Here is a 15,623-nt window from a genome sequence, read left to right as displayed (position 1 = left end):
GGTGTCGGGTCTGGTCCGGAGGGGGGGGGAAGCAGGAGCTGGCCGTGGGAGGAGCCTTATTCACGTAGCCCCAGTGAGGCCATTCGGCCAGGGCGAGGGGCTGCGTGCTTCGGGCCCCTCCCACACAGTTCGGCGCCTGGAGCTACTGCACTTGCGTGCCCACTGTAGTGCGCATGTGCAGAGGTCCCGGCACTGTTTTCAGTGCAGGGACCTGGCTCCGCCCTCCTACAGCTCGTGCTGCGCTGCGCCGAGGGCCAGAGGACCTGCAGGGTAGTGGAGAATACGGAGGATTTTTTTAGGCGCACTTTGTGGCGCGAAAAAAGGGCGTTCATGTCAGGACTGCGCCGTTCTAGGCGCGTGTGGAAACTTGGGCCCTATACAACTGAAGCATAACTTCCTCCCCTTTGTATTCCAGCCCCCTTGAGAAAGTCCAACATTCCATAAGCCTTTTTGATTGATTTTAGTACCTGTCTACTAGCTTTAAATGGTGTGTACAAGGGCTCCCAAATCTTTTTGCTCCTCTATAGTTCCCTTTTTCTCACAATTTTGAAAATACTGATTTATCTTTTATCGGTCCAAAGTGGATGACCTCACACTTGCCCACATTAAACTTCATTAGTCATAGTTTTGCTCACACACTTAATCTGTCTATGTCCCTTTACAACTTCCAGCATTACTTACTGTCTGTCCTAATTTAGTGTAATCTGCAAACTTGGATATATAACTCTCTGATCCTTCATTCAAGTCATTAATAAATACAGTACAAGTTGAAGCCCCAGAATAAATCTCTGGGGAACACTTGTCTTATCCTGCAAATCTGAATACATAACCTTTATTCCCACTCTGTATCCTATCTCCCAACCAATTTCTGACCCATGTCAAAAGACTACATCCAATTCCATTTTTGCCAATAATCTTGTGTGGAACCTTATCAAAGGCCTTTTATAAGTCCATATAGATAACATCCATAGACACGCCTATGTCTACCTTATTCGTGACCTGCTCAAAAAAATTCAACTACCAAAAAAATTAGTCAGACATAACTTACCATTAACAAAGCCATACTGGCTCTCTCTGATCAGCTCAAGTGCTCAGTCACTCTATCCGTAATGACAGATTCTAGTAGCTTCTCCGCAACTGACAAACTAACAGGCTTTTAATTACCTGGTTTCTCTGTCAATAAGATCACCTTATTCTTCTAAACTCTAGGGAATGTAGGCCTAATCTACTCAATCACTCCTCATAGGACAATCCCCTCATCCCAGGGATCAGTCCAGTGAACCTTTGTTGCACTCCCTCCAAGGCAAGTATATCCTTCCTTAGGTGATGAGAACAAACTGTACACAATACTCCAGGTGTGGACACATTCCTGAGGGGGAAAGAAAGGGCATCCAAAGATGGAACTCCCTGCATAACTAAAGATTATAGAGGTTAAAATGAACAGAAAAAGGTGGCTTAGAGGACCAAGCTGAATATAGAAAGTACAGAGATCATCTTTTAAAAAAAAGTCAGTAAGAGGGTCAGAGAGAGTGTATGAGAATAAATTAGTAGCTAGCACAAACGGGAAGTCAAAGGAAGGATGGGGCCAATTAGGGACCAAAAAAAAGAGATCTTGTGAAGGCAGAGGGCATGGCTGAGGTACTAAATGAGTACTTTGCATCTGTCCTCACAAGAGAAGAGATACTGCCAATGTAGCAGTAAAGGAGGCAGTAGCGATATTGAATAGGATAAAATAGGTAAGAGGAGGGTTGGCAGTCCTCAAAGTAGAAAAGTCTCCTGGTCCAAATGGGATGCATCCTAAGTTACTGAGGGAAGGGTGGAAATTGCAGAGGCTCTGGCCACAATCATCCAATCCTCCTTGGATATGGGAGTGGTACCAAAGGAGTGGAGAATTGCAAATGTTACACCCGTTTTAAAAAGGGAGGGGGATAAACCCAGTAACTACAGGCCAGTCAACCCAACATTGTTGGTGGAAAAAACTTTTAGCGACAATAAATCTGGATGAAATTAATTGATATTTAGAAAAGTATGAGCTAATAAATGAAAGTCAGCATGAATTTGTTGCAAGTCAAATCATGTTTGACTAACTTGATTGAGTTCTTGGATGATGTAATGGAGTTAATGAGGGTAGTGAAGTTGATGATGTGTCTATGGACTATCAAAATGCGTTTGACAAAGTACCACATAATAGACTGGTTAGCTAAATTAAAGCCCATGGGATTAAAAGAAGACAGTGGCAGCATGGATACAAAATTGGCCAATGGACAGAAAGCAGAGTGTAGTGGCGAATGGCTATTTATCAGACTGGAAGGAAGTCTTCAGTGAGGTTCCCCAGAGGTCGGTATCAGGCCGCGCAGCGCTCGAGGGCCTGCGCAGCCAGTGAGCTGGCTTTTAATTAGAAAAAAATGGCCCGCGCAGTCCATTAAAGGGACAGCACAGGTCAAAACAAAAAATTAGAGGGAACATTGATTAGGACTACTGCTCTTTTTTGATATATATTAATGACCTGCACTTGGGTACACGGGACATAATTTCAAGAGGATACAAAACTCGGAAATGTAAGAAATAATGAGGAGGATAGTAACAGACAACACAGAGCATACAGACACGACTGGTAAAATGAGCAGACACATGGCAGATGAAATTTTATGCAGAGAAGTGTGAAGCGATACATTTTTATAGGAAGAACGAGGAGAGGCAATACGAACTAAATGGTACAATTTTAAAGGGGCAGAAACAGAGAGACATGGGGATGTTTGTCCACAAATCTTGAAAGGTGGCAGGACAAGATGAGAAGGCGGTTAAAAAAAAAACACATATGGGACCCTTGGCTTTATTAATAGAGGAAGAGTGTACAAAAACAAGGAAGTTATGCTAAATGGACTGAATGGCCTCCTTCCATGCTGTATTAACCTGTGATTCTAAACCCATAAATAGTCTCAAAATCAATGTACCTTTTGTTACAAATTTTCTATTACTATTCCCTCCATTATTTTCCTTCCGTCTTCACAGTGGAAGACACAAAAACCATGCTAAAAATTGTTGGTCATAGGAATGTGGGAAGGGAGGACCTTGAAATGATCACTATCACTAGGGAGGTAGTGCTGGACAGACTAATGGGATTGAAGGTAGACAAGTCCCCTGGTCCTGATGAAATGCATCCCAGGGTATTAAAAGAGATGGCGGAAGTTATAGCAGATGCATGCGTTATAATCTACCAAAATTCTCTGGACTCCGGGGAGGTACCAGCGGATTGGAGAGCAGCTAATGTAACGCCTCTGTTTAAAAAAGGGGGCAGGCAAAAGGCAGGTAACTATAGGCCGGTTAGTTTAACATCTGTAGTGGGGAAAATGCTTGAAACTATCATTAAGGAAGAAATAGCGGGACATCTGGATAGGAATAGTGCAATCAAGCAGACGCAGCATGGATTCATGAAAGGGAAATCATGTTTAACTAACTTACTGGAATTCTTTGAGGATATAACGAGCATGGTGGATAGAGGTGTACCGATGGATGTGGTGTATTTAGATTTCCAAAAGGCATTCGATAACGTGCCACACAAAAGGTTACTGCAGAAGATAAAGGTACGCGGAGTCAGAGGAAATGTATTAGCATGGATAGAGAATTGGCTGGCGAACAGAAAGCAGAGAGTCGGGATAAATGGGTCCTTTTCCGGTTGGAAATCAGTGGTTAGTGGTGTGCCACAGGGATCAGTGCTGGGACCACAACTGTTTACAATATACATAGATGACCTAGAAGAGGGGACAGAGTGTAGTGCAACAAAATTTGCAGATGACACTAAGATTAGTGGGAAAGCGGGTTGTGTAGAGGACTCAGAGAGGCTGCAAAGAGATTTGGATAGGTTAAGCGAATGGACTAAGGTTTGGCAGATGGAATACAATGTCGGAAAGTGTGAGGTCATCCACCTTGGGGGAAAAAAAAAACAGTAAAAGGGAATATTATTTGAATGGGGAGAAATTACAACATGCTGTGGGGCAGAGGGACCTGGGGGTCCTTGTGCATGAAACTCTTAAGGTTAGTTTGCAGGTGCAGCAGGTAATCAGGAAGGCAAATGGAATGTTGGCCTTCATTGCGAAAGGGATGGAGTACAAAAGCAGGGAGGTGTTGCTGCAACTGTATAAGTTATTGGTAAGGCCGCACCTGGAGTACTGCGTGCAGTTTTGGTCACCTTACTTAAGGAAGGATATACTAGCTTTGGAAGGGGTACAGAGATGATTCACTAGGCTGATTCCAGAAATGAGGGGGTTAACTTCTGATGATAGATTGAGTAGACTGGGTCTTTACTCCTTGGAATTCAGAAGGATGAGGGGTGATCTTATAGAAACATTTAAAATCATGAAAGGGATAGACAAGATAGAGGCAGAGAGGTTGTTTCCATTGGTGGGGGAGACTAGAACTAGGGGGCACAGCCTCAAAATACGGAAGAGCCAATTTAAAACCGAGTTGAGAAAGAATTTCTTCTCCCAGAGGGTTGTGAATCTGTGGAATTCTCTGCCCAAGGAAGCAGTTGAGGCTGGCTCATTGAATGTTTTCAAGTCAAAGATAGATAGATTTTTAACCAATAAGGGAATTAAGGGTTACGGGGAGAGGGCGGGTAAGTGGAGCTGAGTCCACGACCAGATCAGCCATGATCTTATTGAATGGCGGAGCAGGCTCGAGGGGCTAGATGGCCTACTCCTGTTCCTAATTCTTATGTTCTTATGTTCTCCAAATCTCTCCTTAAAGCCTCTTTCAAGCATATTGCAGATTGGAAAGTACAGAAACATTCCTACTACAATCACACTGAGGGTATTGTAATGCGGGGATATCCAACCTTTTAAAGCTGTGGGGCCAGATACATCAAAACCAATAGATGGCCACATACGATTATGCAATAATACGAGCTCCCATCCACAAAGATAAATACTCCTGCACACAGTGCAAGATACTCAGAAGCGAGACCTCCATATAAACAAAACAGCGACACCCCTTTACACACAAAAAGCATCTCCTCCCATGTACACAAAGCGAGACCCACACCATACACAAAAAGATAGCCCTCCTATCCTCTTTTTCAGAGGCATTTTTCCAGTCTTGCAGACCCAGTAATTTCAAAGAGCTGGGGGCCAAGTTTCAGCCTGAGTTGTTCCTGATTTCTTGGATCAACTGGTTTAGAATGGAGTATCTTAGAAATTTGAATTCTCAGCATTTAGTTTGCTCCAGTTCTAGTCAGTTAGAACAGTTTCACTTTGGAACAGGATTTTTTTTTCAAAAGGGGGCTTGTCCGGCCACTTACGCCTGTTTTCAAAGTTTAGGCAGTGAAAACTTACTCCATTCTAAGTTAGTTTGGAGTAAGTGAAGATTTTTGTACGTTCGAAAAAACCTTGTCTACACTTTAGAAAATCAAGCGTAGGTTACAAATTAGGCGTAGGGAAAGGGGGGGGCTCGGGTTTAAAGGGAAGTTTACAAACATTAAATACTTCAGTTTTACAAATAAAGAGCCATCATCAATAATAAATGATAAATACATCAATAAATCAACCAATAAATCAATCAAAAAAAAATAAAAAATAAAATTTAAAAAAAAATAAAACATTTTCTACTTACCAACTGCAGCACCGGGAGTCCTCCAACAGCATGCTGGGACGCCCCCCCCCCCCCCCAGTGTGTCTTTCAGTGTCTCTATCTCTCTGTCTGTCTGTGTGTGTCTGTCGGTTTCTGACAGCGAGGGGAGGGGGAGAAGGTGGGTGGGAGGGGGAGAAGGGGGATGGGGTGGAGGGGGAGGTGGGAGGAGGGAGAGGGGGGTGGGGGGAGAAGGGGAAGAAGGAGGGGGGAGTAGGGGGAGAAGGGAGAGAGGATGGATGGAGGGGAAGAGGGGGAGAAGGGAGAGAGGATGGAGGGAAGGAAGGGAGAGAAGGAGGCTGAACGGCCAGGCCCAAGACTTTGGGCTGGATTAACAGGTAGGTGGCGTCGGGTCTCGGGGGGTGGGGGGGGGTAGAGTCGCGGTGGTCCGGGTGGGGGGTGGGGGGAGGGGAGGGGAGAGAGAGAGAGAGAGAGAGAGAGAGAGAGAGAGAGAGAGAGAGAGAGAGAGAGAGAGAGAGAGAGAGAGAGAGAGAGAGAGAGACGGGGGGGGGGGGGGGGGGGGGGCAGAAGTCGAGTCGGGTCGGGTGGGAGGAGCCTTATTCACGCAGCCCCAGTGAGGCCATTCGGCCAGGGCTAGGGGCTGCGTGCTTTGGGCCCCTCCCACAGTTTTGGGCACCTGGAGCTACTGCACATGCGCGCCCACTGTAGCGCGCATGGGCATATGTCCCGGCACTGTTTTCAGCGCAGGGACCTGGCTCCGCCCCCTACAGCTCGTGCTGCGCTGCGCTCAGCTCCAGAGGGCCTGCAGGGAGCCGGAGAATAGGTACGTTTTTTTTAGGCGCACTTTGTGGCGCGAAAAACGGGCATCCAGGTCCGGGCTGCGCCATTTTAGGCGCGGCCTGAAACTTGGGCCCCTGAAGTCCAAAGCTGATCGTCAGCTTTGCGCACAAATGCAAAAAAGATAGGATCAGCAAGAACTTCAGAAATGTGTTCAAAGGAGTTCACGGGCTTTTTCACGGACTTTCCCACTATAATAATCAGAAATGTGTTCTCGTGTCAGGAACGGAAGGGAAGGGAACAATGGATGGCCAAATGGACCCAAAATAAACTATTTGGGGTACCCCATGTTCTCCTAGATAGGCTGGAAAAGTAAAGCGTCACCAGTTTTCGTGTTTAGTGCATACACGAGATATTTAATTTGATTTGAAAAACTGACCTTGATATTTCTCCCATTTGCTAGATAGGGAGAATTCAGGTGCATCTGTGCAGTCAGCATCCTGCTGTGCTGACTAGTGATAATGGTTGTTGAATGATAATCTGAATTTGATTAAATTATTACACTGCTAAAAGCAAAGTCCAAAGACAGTCTGGAATTCAGCACAATTCATGTGCTACCAACCTGACAACTGTATGTGAAGCAGCAATTCTCTGAAAAACCTGCACAAAGTTGTGATGTAGTCAAGACACAATCTGCATGTCACAGGTTGGATCTAATCCTGCTAATGTTCGGTTGCCCGACATTCGCTCAGATAACAATTACTAGTCTGCAAATGTCTGTCTGCATAAGCATATCTCCCAGTAAATGCTCTGGAACTTTGTTGGATTCGATGATAGAATTATGATGCTATTTGATTATAAAGTCGAGAGCCAGGGGTCACGCAATACAAGTCCCTCCTTCAAAACTACATGAAAAGTTTCTGTAATATTTATAACAAAATAATCATTTTAACCTGAAGATAATTTTCATATAGTATAAGGGGGTTCTTGTTTTGAAGGAGGGACTTTTCTTGTGTACAAAGAATTAGAGCATTTAATTTTATTATTCGCTGTACACTTGCTGAAATGTGCAGGTTGCACAAAACTCAGGTAAATTAAAACCATTTTTTTGCCACTACCTTTGGAGAGAGTTTTTATTTACCAAAAATAAAATCGTCCTTTTTTTTTGTTGGGGTCTGCAATGGGCTTCGATATGATCCGCAATAACCAATCTGCTCAGAGGCCAAGTAAAGTGCTAGCCGAGCCAAATTAGTTTTCTAAGCTGCTGATAATGTAGTCTGATGAAATACTCTAAATTCTTGACGACACAGAATCTGGTTCATGTCACAACTTGTGATATTACAGGTGACCCTCACAACTCTGCCATCAGTCTGATGAAATTTCAGAGCACCTCTGTGAACTGTTGCCTCTTGCAGCACTTCCCGTCAGCGAGCTCGCATTCCCCATGAGCCAGAATCTGCAGTCTTCCTCCTCTGCAGTGACCTTGTATAAGTTTCTCAATTCTAGACCACTCATGCCCACTGCATTTGATCTCTCTCCAACCTCCTCCAGAAGATGGTTTTATCACCACACCACATTTAACTGGCTCAGATTTTGAATTAACTAGGCTACAGAAATAAAACAAGCTGGAGCATAAAGAAAACAAGCTTATGTACAGTAACAGCAGAAACTAATAGGTTTTTTAAATCTACAATCTGCTCCACCAGCAGTCAACATGGAATCTGCTTACCAAAAATTTAATGTATGTTCCAGGACTATTTAAATTAAATTTTCTCCCAGGGCCATCCTATGATTGAATACTTTCTCTAATACTTTCTTCAATGCCCTTTTTCTATTGTCTGAAATGCAAGGTAAATTCTGGGTAGACATAAAATCATGCATATTTGCTGTTAGACTTAATCATATAATTGTTCCACTGATAGTTCAATTTCCAGTTTAATCCACTGGTGGGTGTTGTCCATACCACGCAAACAAGTTCTTCTTGGCATAATTAACATATTAATATGGTTTGGAAGTCAAAGACAAAGCCACCTTCTAGAAACCCAGACACACTGGAGCTGGGAATCCATCACAGACATAATCCAGTTTTAACTCCTGTATTTATACACAGAGCACAATGTATTAACTTGTATTGATATACAAAGCTAGTCCTGCCTCTAGCTACCTCTGCAGTGACAAAACCATGGAATTTGTTGTTACACCTTTTGTGAGCTATACAACTTATGGCCTCGAGTTTGCACTGGATGTGATCAAACATCTTCCACCAAGCATAAAGTTGCGAGTGTACTTTCGACAACATGGCCACCAATACACCAGATTTACATACAAGGCGACAATGTTTCTTATTCTCTGAGGAACTAGTGCAGGGACATCATAATTAAAATGGTCAAATCTCTACATCCAAAAGCCACTCATGGCAACAATGGCAAATAAATTGGTAAGTATCAGTTTAAATGTGTACTCCACAAACATTTAATTGCAGCTTCTGTGTGTTCATCTACCCTCTTCTTTCCCATCATTTACTTATTTTCCTCTCATCAACAGACAGATCTGCGTAGACTGGCTACTGGAGTTGTGGCACAAACATATAGGAACAGGATTATGCCTTTCAGCCCCTTGAAACTTGTTCCACAATTCAATTAGATCATGGTTGATTTGTACCTCAACTCCATTTACTCACCGTTGCTCCATATCTCCAACATCCTTTCCTAACCCAAAAAAAATCAATCGATCACAGACTTGAAAAATTCAATTGAACCAGCACCCGCGGCCTTTTGGTGGAGAGTTTTCCAGATCTGCACAACCCTTTGAAAAAATGCTTCCTGATTTCACTCCTAAATGGCCAAGCTCGAATTTTAAGATTGTGCCCCAACAGAGAAAATCATTTATTTGTACCCACCCTATCGAATCATTTTAAATGCCTCAATTAGATCACTCTTCAGCCTTCTAAACACAAAGGAATACAAATATCAAGTTTATGCATCCTGTCCAAGCCTTGGTATCATTCTGGTGAACCTACATTGAACCTCATTCAGAGGTTAATATATCTTTCCTGAGGTTCGGTGCCCAAAACTGAACGCAGTACTCCTGATGAGGTCTGCTTATAGCTTCATACAACTGAGGTATAACTTCCTCAGTTCTGTATCTCAAATCCTTGGGAGACTGCAACATTTCATTAGCATTTTTGATTACTGAGTGCAATCAAAAAGCTGATGTTATAAATTAAACTTACATAAAATACAGTTAAAGTACAACTCAATTGGCTTCCTTAATACATTAGCTATCGGTTACAAAGTAGTAGAGTATTTGCTAAATTAGATGAACCTTTGTATTTGATTACTGCAGTGATGATCATGTCGCCAGCAACGAGGAACTAGTGGCACAGAAATTGCTGGAGCGGCGCATCTTGCAGCAAGCGCTGGGAATTGGATTCTTTACCTCATCCTTTAGGTCATATTTTTGAACCGCAAATTGCTGGAAATGCAAATTGATAAATGGTGCAACAACGTTAACAGGGGACCATGAACGTCAAGTCCATCTTAACTAATTAAATTTAAGGATAAAGACTTGCATTTATATAGCGCCTTTCATGACCACCGGACGTCGCAAAGCACTTTACAGCCGATGAAGGAAATTTTTAAGTGTAGTCACTGTCATAATGCAGGAAATACAGCAGCCAATTTGCACACAGCAAGTTCCCACAAACAGCAATGTGATAATGAGCAAATAATCTGTTTTTTGTTATGTTGGTTGTGGGATAAATATTGGCCAGAACACCAGGGATAAATCCCCTGCTCTTCTTCGAAATCGTGCCATGGGATCTTTTACATCCACCCGAGGGGGCAGACAGGGCCTCGGTTTAACATTTCATCTGAAAAACGGCACCTCCGACAATGCAGCACTCGCCCTCAGCACTGGTGTGTCAGCCTAGATTTTTGTGTTCAAGTCTCTGGAGCATGACTTGAACCCACAACCTTCTGACTCAGAGGCGAGAGTGCTACCAACTGAACCACAGCTGACACGGCTAAAAAAACATTGGAACAACGGAGAAAGAAATAGGGTGAATTTGAGTCAAATTAGGTAGAGAGAGAAATAAAGAGAAGGAAAAAAGGATTGGATTGAGAGGAAAAAGAGACACAAAGAAAAGTAAGAATTTTTCTTTAAAGATTAATTTAAAAATCCTCTATGAACAATTTCAGATCTGTAGGAGTGAGTCTCCAGTTTCAATTGTTTCCTTTCTGGACCATCAAGGTTGAATTTCATGCCAGGATCACAAATCACGTAATTAACAGGGTCCTTTGAACATGAAATACCAGCACTAAATGTCTGCAGCGAGATTCATTCGCATTCACAGCGTAAATGTAGCAGCTTCGCAACACTTGGAGAGGTGGACGGCAAACTCCTGTTTTTGCGAGGCTAATGCCGGAGCGGCGCAAATCGCCCAACAATTTGTGGCGATTCGCAACTCATGGCATCTCTCTTCCTTGTCACAAATTGCTGGGTTTTTTTATGCATCAGTAATGGTGGGCACCATGAACCATTATTTTTCCAGCAACGTCTGGACCAATGCTTTTGGAATATGTACAATAAAACGTGTAAACACTCTGCCTGTACTTCCACAGTAGTATAGTAAAGTGGGCAGGTTAAGATGTGTGTGTCTACCAGATGCCATTTTTTTTTAAAAAAAGAACATGAGAGTAATCTAGTCTAAATTTTCAACATTAGTTTGTAGTGCCAAATAAAAACACACCTGCCTGTCTACCCTATAATATGTACAGATTGGGGTGAATTTACAAAAATAATAATTCCGCAAATGTCATGGTTGACAGCTCCATTAATCAAATTACCATTTAAACTAAAGTGGCTACTACATCACTTGATCTAACTGCAAGTATAGAGGTAGATCAATCAAACTGTTTAACTGCATGTTAGAAGGACAAATGTATCCTATTATTTGTACCCTCAGGTTATCAGATAACTCACTTAATACTTGATTAGTAATGAAGTTTCTGCCCCCTCAAGTCGGGAAATAAATTATTTACTGTTTAAACATACTGAACCCGCCATTTATTCAATGAATGAAAGATCAGTGGAATAATACTCACCTTCCCCGACTTATCACCGTCTTTGTGTGTTCCAACGCAATAGTTTGACCTCAACCACAATATTCAGATAGGACCATGCCTGTAAAATATAAAATTAAAAGTTACCCAAGTTTGCTTTGCTTTATTTTTTATTAAAAGCAATTTGTCAGTGGGTGTTGTAGTCATATTAAATATCAAATTAACACAACCCAAAAGATAAAAACTACTGAATTTATTCCAGAGTGTGAAAATTTAAACAATGTTTAAATGAAGCATCTTCGAGAGGGAAGACTCCCCTCTTTCTTGGTCACCCCAAGCCATCTGCAACCAAGAGTCAGCAAGCATTCTGCTCCATGGTCTCTGCAGCTACTCTGAAACCAGCCTCCAGGAAGGAGTCTAAGGATGACTTTCCCCTCAGACTTTCCTCCCCTTCCAGTGATGGGATGTTGCCTACATTTAGCACCTCTATTGGATAGTTAATTTTAGGGAAAAATCTCCTGGGAAATTGCTCCCTGGATCCCTAAGGCAAGTAAGTAAGCTCCAGGAAAAAACTAGTTGACTATGACGTATCAGAACATATTTAAATCTAAAGCCTGCCGCCATGTGTCATAAAGATACATGCAACTATATTGGATTGAAAAATGTAATCTCCATCTTTTGGATCAGTCCCAAAGATCTCAGATTTCTCTCCACTTTACCTCATACCCATCAAGAACTAAAATGTATTCATCAGTTTTTAAAGCTTTGACATTGATGTTCTAAAGGTGTTTTATATACCAATAGTAAGCAAAAGCTAATTTAGTCGTGCATCAATTACAATCAATCAGTGCAGGCTCCTGAAAGATTTCACTGGATCCCCAAACTGAGTCAGTAGTTTCAAACTTGCACATTTCAGCATATCAGAAACTAGCAATTGTGAGAATTGGGAAATGTTGGTGTTCAGTGGGACCTGGGTGTCCTTGCATACAAATCACAAAATTAATATGCAAGTACAAGCAATTAAGCAAGCAAATGGTATGTTGGCCTTTATTACAAGAGGATTTGAGCACAAGAGTAAAGATGTCTTACTGCAATTATATAGGGCCCTGGTGAGACCACACCTGGAGTATTGTGTACAGTTTTGGTCTCTTTTCCCAAGGAAGGATATAACTCGCCATAGAGGGAGTGCAACGAAAGTTCACCAGACTAATTCGTGGAATGGAGCGATTGTCCCATGAGGATAGATTGAGTAGATTAGGCCGATATTCTCTGAGTTTAGATGAATGAGAGGTGATCTTATTGAAACATGCAAAATTCTTACAGGGCTTGACAGGGTCGATGCACTAAGGATGTTTCCCCTGGCTGGGAAGTCTAGAACCAGGGGTCACAGTTTCAGAATAAGGGGTCAGCTACTTAGGACTGAGGTAAGGAGAAATATTTTCACTCAGAGGGTGGTGAATCCTTGGAATTCTCTACCTCAGGAGGCGGTGGATGCTCAGTCGTTGAGTATATTCAAGACAGAGATCGCAAAATTTTTGAATATTCGGGGAATCAAGGGATTATGGGGTCAGTGCAAGCAAGTGGAGTTGAGGTGGAAGATCTTAGTGAATGGCAAAGCAGGCTTGAAGGGCTGAATGGTCTACTCCTGCTCCTAATTCTTATGTTCTTATAATATTCTAGAAGAGGCCTAACCAGCAATTTATAAAGGTTTACCATAACTTCCCCGCTTTTGTACTCTTGTGCCTCTATTTATAAAGCCACAGATCCCATCTGCAACTTATTTTCTTCCTTAAAACTGCTCTTTTCGTGTGGTAGTAGCAAAGCAAATGAAACGTCAATATCCAGGCCAAAGTTTCTAATGCAACAGCGTGGATATCTTGTAGGCTGCCTGCAAATTTCCTCTGAGGGCAGTGCTCAATGATGTGCTCCAGGGTCTGATTTGGAGTTCCACAGTCGCACGATGGGGATGCTTTAAATCTTCCACCCATGGAGAAGGCGGCAGCATCTACCATGTCCAGTTCTGAGGCGGTTGATGGTTGTCCACTGTTTGCGAGAAAAGTTTGACCCTGCAGATTGTACTGTGGGTCCTCTAAGGAAACAATTCCGTATGTCGCACTTTGCCACCGGCCATCAAGGCTGAGGGGAGATCGCTGAAGGGCTTCGCCTGAGGTCCAAAATGGCCTTCTAGATTTGAAACGGGTTGGCGGTTGGTTGTTCAAGCCGGCCTGGACCGGCATGTCTTTGCTGGTGTAGCAGTTGTATTCTCTGGAGACTGCATATTCGCAGCGTAGGTGTGGTGGTGCGATGTTTGCAAGTACGGGGAGCCATGGTGTTGGTGTCGATAAAAGCGTACCGTTGATCATTCTCATAGTAGAATTCAGCTGGACATTAACGGATTTGACATGCGGACTGGATAGCCATGCCGGAGAGCAGTACTCCGTTGTAGAGTACACCAGGGCGAGTGCTACCGTACGGAGGGTTTGAGCGTCTATGGATACGGCAAGTTTCTGGATCAAGTTGACCCTACTCTTTCGTTTCTTCCCAACGTTGTGCTGCAGATGTTGTCTATATGACGGTGCAATCAAGCGTGACTCCTAAAATAGGAGAGTTTTTTGGCATGGTTTACCTCTGCGCTGCAAAAGGAGACTTTGAAAGCTTGGTTTGCTTGATGGGCGTTGAGGTGGAGTTTCAAGGTGACAGTCTTTTGCAGGTTTGGCCGGAGTTGCTATCGGCAGAAGTAGGCCTCCATCATATGTAAGTCACTGGTCAGGTCACTTCGGTGATGGATAGATTTGTGTTTTGCGTGGCCATGGCAATGTCATCAGCATATACAAACTTGCGGGACTCTTTTAGGCAGATCACTTGTGTAAACGTTGAACAACATGGGTGCCAGGACAGAACCCTGTGGGAGTCCGTTGTTCAATGTCCTATATCTGCTTTTCCGGGTGCCAGAGTACACACGGAAGCATCAATTGCTAAGCATGGAGTTGAGGAGATGGATCGGTGTTCTGCAGGATAAAATGGCGGAGGGCTTGAAAAGCAGTCCATTTTTTCATACTGTACCATTTGCCGCTGACCGGTCCACGTGTGCTACGGCAGTCTTGAGCTGGCGCTGGAAGCCTGCTTCGATGTGTGTTGTTAAAGCTGCCACTTGGTCGCAGCAGTTACGGCCGCTCCAGAAGCCCGCTTGCTCCTTTGGGATTATGGAGGCTAGTCTATAGAGTAGTAGCCACTCCAGCACTTTATAACAAGTACAAAGTAAAGAGATCAGGTGGTATCTGGAGGCTTCAAAAAAAAATTCTTCCCCTGCTTCAGGAGGCAATTATTGTAGCCTCCCTCCAAATAGGTGGAATCAAACTGAAATGTAACTTCAAAAGGAAAGTGATAGCAACAATGTGGAACCTTGTTATCTACTGCAAATCTTCATGATAGAAAGTTGTCGTGAAAAATTGCATGATCATTGCGCTTTGAAGAATATGCATCAGTTAACCAATTAATAACAATGCAGCTATTAATGTGGACTACACAAATCAGCTCTAGTTACTTGAAGGTTACAGGTCAAACAGGGATTAATGCGACTATATAAACAAACAAAAAAAGAGTTGCCATTATATCATAGGCGGTCCCTCAAAACAAGGATGACTTGCTTCCACGCCAAAACAGGAAGAGTTCACAGATGTTTGAATGAAGGACCCGGACTACATCCTGAAGGGTGGGAGATGCCGGTGTGTGGATTTTTTTTAACGTGTGGCGGCCGTTGCACCCCAGCCACCACACGGGCTTGACAGAGCTAGGTCTTGGTCCAGTGGCAAGGATTACCCAAGATGACTGGAGACCAACTCTGCTGCACAGACCTAATGCGCACACATATCGCAGTGTGGGCTGGCCCGTGCTGCCCCTGGGTCCCTGGCCCCAAACTCATGCCTTCCCTGGGCTCCGGTCACATCCCTCCACAATCTCTCGCCGCTCCTGCTGTATCTGCCTGCCATTATATAACAACCCATCATATCTCTCAGAAACATCCTAAAGCACTTCACATACAACAAATTACTTTAAAACTTCAGGTGACTTTTGCTGTGTAGGCAAATGCATCAAATGAATCAGGTGTTGGTCAAGGAAGGAATGTCTAAGTCACTGGAAAAACTGCATGTTCTTGGTTGAATACCATCCACCTGAAGCACTACAATAGGAAGAACGGTG

The 15,623-nt window shown here is 43.3% G+C and overlaps 1 protein-coding gene across 6 annotated transcripts in view; it reads right to left on the bottom strand.

Moving 5' to 3' along the window:
• spop (speckle type BTB/POZ protein) overlaps positions 1 to 15,623 on the bottom strand; it is a 350,668-nt gene that overhangs the window by 69,230 nt on the left and 265,815 nt on the right. For 4 of the 6 annotated variants that reach the window (XM_070864474.1, XM_070864472.1, XM_070864471.1 and 1 more), the window contains one exon: positions 11,466 to 11,544. The gene's annotated coding sequence lies outside the window, so the exon portion shown is untranslated. Of the gene's footprint in view, positions 1 to 9,684; positions 9,835 to 11,465; positions 11,545 to 15,623 lie in introns of all 6 variants that reach the window. The other 2 variants (XM_070864473.1, XM_070864477.1) reach the window with 1 other exon arrangement.

Source organism: Pristiophorus japonicus, chromosome 21 (assembly GCF_044704955.1).
Source record: "Pristiophorus japonicus isolate sPriJap1 chromosome 21, sPriJap1.hap1, whole genome shotgun sequence".
NCBI classification, from domain to species: domain Eukaryota; kingdom Metazoa; phylum Chordata; class Chondrichthyes; family Pristiophoridae; genus Pristiophorus; species Pristiophorus japonicus.
Note: the sequence above shows the minus strand (reverse complement) of the source record. Positions and strands in the feature narration are given on the sequence as shown.